Source organism: Triticum dicoccoides, chromosome 7B, assembly GCF_002162155.2.
Source record: "Triticum dicoccoides isolate Atlit2015 ecotype Zavitan chromosome 7B, WEW_v2.0, whole genome shotgun sequence".
Taxonomy (NCBI): Eukaryota; Viridiplantae; Streptophyta; class Magnoliopsida; order Poales; family Poaceae; genus Triticum; species Triticum dicoccoides.
This window is the reverse complement of record NC_041393.1, coordinates 402762668-402767642: the sequence shown is the minus strand read 5'-3', so window position 1 is coordinate 402767642 and position 4975 is coordinate 402762668.

Sequence of the window (4975 nt, the reverse complement as noted above, 5' to 3'; positions counted from 1 at the left end):
ACCGAAAAGAAACATAGGGAAAACTCCATATTCACTGGACTCCGAGGGGCAACGAATCGTTTTGTGGCTAAACATGAGATATCTGAAATGCTCAATGCACACGATTAGTCCGCAAATGCATTGTCATAAATCACCAAAACCACTAAGGGATAAATATGCCCTTACAACGGGTTTGGGTAATGCAACCGTTCCGTTCGCACGACCCCATGGGAATAGGCGAGTTTTAAGGCTTGTGAGGGGGCGCTTGATATTCACTCCCTTTATGAGAGGATAAGAACCCATCTTTTTACCCCACGCCTTCTTCTACCTCAGCCCTCTTGTCCTCGAGCTCTAGCGCCCAAGTTTCGATCTTTTCCATTGCCACCAAACACTCCAGCCATGTCCGGATCCAGCTCTCAAGGCAAGTGGGTGGCCTCCTCTGTGACGGAGAAGGACATGAAGGAGCTCCGGGAGGCGGGGTACATAAGTGCCAACGTTGCGCATAGGATCCCTACCAAGAATCAGGTCATCCGCACCCTGACGTTGCGCACAAACTCCTTCCTCCACATCTCGGCATTCATTGTCGTGTGCGAGGTGCTCCTCCGCATCCCCCCACTTCGGCTTGTGGCTCAAAGTCTTCAACGTGAAGCCAAAGGTGGTTGACTGGCAGCACGCAGACTATGGATGCGGCATGGTGAGCAAGCTTCCCAACGTCACCTAGCCAAAAGGGGCGTTCGTGGAGACTGTCAAGATATGGCAGCAGGAGTGGTTCTACATCACCGAACCCCGCGGTGCCAATTGGGCGGCCACTCCTAAGTTTAGATCCGGACCCCCAATGCGGCTTGGATCATGGACCAACAAGGGGCTGGATTGGGGGTCGACCGACGAGGTGTTGATGCTACAGAAGCGCATCAAGAACATTATAGAGAAGAACACCAGCCTCACTAATGTGATCCAGGTGATGTTGTTCTGCCGCACACTTCCCTGCCAGCGCCGACCTCTCCACATGTGGGAGTTCAATCCGGCGGGGCCGCGGACATTGCGGCAGTTCTTCGACACAACGCACGAAGAGATCTGGAAGCTGCTGTTCAAGGCCCAGAAGTCGTGGCCGGAGACGACCGATGACATCGGCCTCGACTGCGCTCATCCAGCCACCCTAGTAAGTTTTCTAGTTTTCGAACACAACTTAGTTCACAAATAAAGGGAGTATGCTGAGACTTCCCTCCTTTAACCAGGGCTGGACAAAGAAGGCGGAGCGGATCAAGTGTTCGACTCTGCTACCCGAAAACCCAGCGGATCCTCTGCTGATGAGGATGCTGGTCCCGATGTCGTATCAGGCGCCGGAGAAGAAGGCCAAGAAGAAGGGCAAGGAGGCCAAAGGTGGCCTCCACTGTAAAGGTACTTCGGACGCTGTGTCCGGAGATACCGAAGCTCTCTCCTCCCATGAGGGACATGAAGATAAAGAGGAGGAGGGAGAGAGCAATTCTCCCCCTAAGGGGAGGAAGAAGAAAAGGGCGGCCTCCGCAGACCTAGAGGCAGAGGCGTCCAAAAGGGGAAGATATAACTCTCAGATGGCTCAGACTCGGATGCCGAAGTCATCCCCCAGTGGCACCCCAGGGCAAAGCCCCTAGCCGAATCATAAGCATTCAAAGATATTGCACATATATCCGGTCTTTTACAATTTGTAGGATAACATATCATTATGCGCTCCAGTCCGGCCCGTGATCTCCCCCAACAGTCATCGTCTTTGAGGAACTCTCTAGCGCCAGAGATGGTGGAGAGTGAGATCCCTCTGCGAGCTTCTCCGTCATATGCCGCGGATGACACCAAGGTGTTATACCAAAGGACTTGTCTGGGCCAGGGAGAAGTGCGCAAGGTCACCAAGGCGGCGCTAGAGGGTAATGCCTCGGCTGCCGAGAACATGGGGGGCACAACCCCCATGGAGACTGACGACGGGGGGCCGGAACAGTCCGGTCTCGAGCCGAATACCACTTCGGAGACCCATAGGGCTCCAGAGTCGAGCGAGCAACCCCCTTTGAAGGAGGGGGAGTGCCGACTCCATCGGCGACCTCCATCAATCCGGAGGCGCCGGACATTTTGATGGAAGCACTTCGACGTGCTTCTGTCGTGGAGGAGCACCGTACCCTGATGTGTATGGTGGTTGAGAAGGTTTAGTCCGCCAAAAGAGGGCTGAACGAAGCCTTCACAGTCTGTTAACAGGCTTCGAGGTATGTGATGTAGTATTCTTAACCGCTTTCTACACTACAAAAAAATACACTTCCGTGATGATACGTGTTTGTCACGGTAGGTCGCGTTTTTTGTCATGAATGTACATCCATGACGATTTTATGGCAGAATCAAGATAGTCATACCTGTGCTGTCATAGAAGTATTCGATGACATTACCAAAATTATCATCATGGAAGAGTCCACTTCCATGACGATAAATCGCGCTTCACAGAAATGCTTTCATCAAGGGTGACCGACACGTGGCATCCACTTTAACGGAACACCGTTAAGCTACCGGGTTGGGTTTTGGATTAGATAACCCGTTAACAGCCCTGACCAATGGGGATTTTCCACGTGTAAAATCATCATTGGCTGGAAGAAACACATGTCGGCTCATCGTTGGGACAGATGTCATCCACTCATTGGACAGAAGGCACCTATGATACGTCGACACGTGGCACGACCTAATAGAGGCCCATTCCTATGAAAAGTCCGGCCCGTTTGACTTGGTCAAAAGGTGGTGGGCCGGCCCATGGAAAGCCTCTTAATGGCCTGTTCACATATAGCCCATTTACAACCCGCTAACCCAAGGCCCATTACGCCCTATCCGAATTAGGCCCAGTAGCGTCATCTGGGCCATCCAATATGATTCCAGTCCGTTTTCACTTCTGGCCCATGTATGGTCCATGACGTCTTTCGGCCGATATGAGGCCCTATGTAACTCTTGGCCTATTAACGGCCCATGGTGAAACTGGCCCGTAATGAACAATGTATCACTTTACACCCATTAACGGCCCGTGGTGAAACTGGCCCGTAATGAACAGTGTCGGTGTCAAAACCGGCGGATCTTGGGTAGGGGGTCCCGAACTGTGCGTCTAGGCGGATGGTAACAGGAGACAAGGGACACGATGTTTTACCCAGGTTTGGGCCCTCTTGATGGAGGTAAAACCCTACGTCCTGCTTGATTGATATTGATGATGTGGGTATTACAAGAGTAGATCTACCACGAGATCAAGGAGGCTAAACCCTAGAAGCTAGCCTATGGTATGATTGTTGTTCCTCCTACGGACTAAAGCCATCCGGTTTATATAGACACCGGAGAGGGCTAGGGTTACACAAAGTCGGTTACAATGGTAGGAGATCTACATATCCGTATCGCCAAGCTTGTCTTCCACGCCAAGGAAAGTCCCATCCGGACACGGGACGAAGTCTTCAATCTTGTATCTTCATAGTCTTGGAGTTCGGCCGATGATGATAGTCTGGCTATCCGGACACCCCCTAGTCCAGGACTCCCTCAGTAGCCCCCGAACCAGGCTTCAATGACGACGAGTCCGGCGCGTATGTTGTCTTCGGTGTTTGCAAGGCGGGTTCTCCTCCATGTTCCATGCATTAGCCGAATAGTGTCCGGTTTCTTCATAAATGTTGCGCTCCTCAGCTTCCACGTCCAATAATGTCCCTCTTCCACGTGTTGCATGAATGCGAAAAGCCAGGGTATTTTTACGTTTTACCCCCCTAGCTGTGCGAATAAGCCGCCTATAAGAGAGGCATGAATCCAGATCCAAATCACACCATCCTCCTTTCGCAAGTATTCTGACAAGAATCCATTCCAACATGGATAGTCAACGCGGCTCCTCTTCTCGTGCTCCCAGTCCTCAGCCAGGAGATTGGAGGAGATGCTCAGTCCCGCATAGCGAGTTAGTGACGCTCCAAGCAGAGGGATAGCTTCCCCCGGCCTTTATGGTTCCGGTTCGAGCCAGACTGGCTACCTACAAGGGTGGGAAGCAGGCGGAGAGCGTCCCCAATCCCTCCAAAGGAGAGCGGGTATGCTTCGTCCCCTACTTAATAAGGGGACTCGGATTTCCGATACATCCGTTTCTCCGGGGGCTCCTGGAGTTCTACGGACTCCAACTTCACCACCTCACACCTACCTCCATTTTGCACATCGCGGGCTTTGTAGCTGTTTGCGAGCTGTTCTTGGGCATCGAGCCCCATTTTGCGCTGTAGAAGAGACTGTTTTGCCTCGTACCCCGTTCTCACGAGGGGTCGATATATCAAGTGGGCGGAGCCGAAATATGGTGCATCGCCAGGACCGGATATCTATCCGGAACCCCGAAGAAGGCGTCCGAAGACTGGCCTTTGGAGTGGTTTTATATGGAAGACGCCCCGCTACCGGATCCAGTTCGGATCAGCCTCCCGGAGTTTAGCAGCGCTCCTCTGAAGAAATGCCTGAGTTGGCGCCCATGGAGCCCTCAACGGGAAGATGATAGGAGCGTCCACTATCTGATGGGCCGGATACGGTTATTGGCCCATTCTAGATTAACCATTATTGGAGTCATGGCCACATGCATTATGCGAGGGGTGCAGCCGCTCCAATATAGGGGCCACCCCGTGTGGGATTTCAATGGGGAGAATGACGCCACCCATCATGGCCGCAAGGGGCCGAGATCGGCCGCCGATCTGGTGAAGATCCTGTCCGGCTTGTACAAGGGGGAGAAGGAGGACTTCCTCCGCACAAGTCCATTGAATGGATTCTCCATGAATAACCCTCGGAGCTGGGTAAGCGGACATTTATATATCTGATCCATGCTTTCGAAGATAAGTGTCTTACTTTATGATTTCGACGCAGGAACTGCGCCGGGATGTGGAGGGCATAGAAAGCCCGACTCCACAACCCGAGGATCCGGGAAGATCCCTTGATCCGGTCGCCGGAGAAGATCCGGACATAAGGTGGAATTGATTGACGGGGTGTTCCACCAGCTCAGCATAGA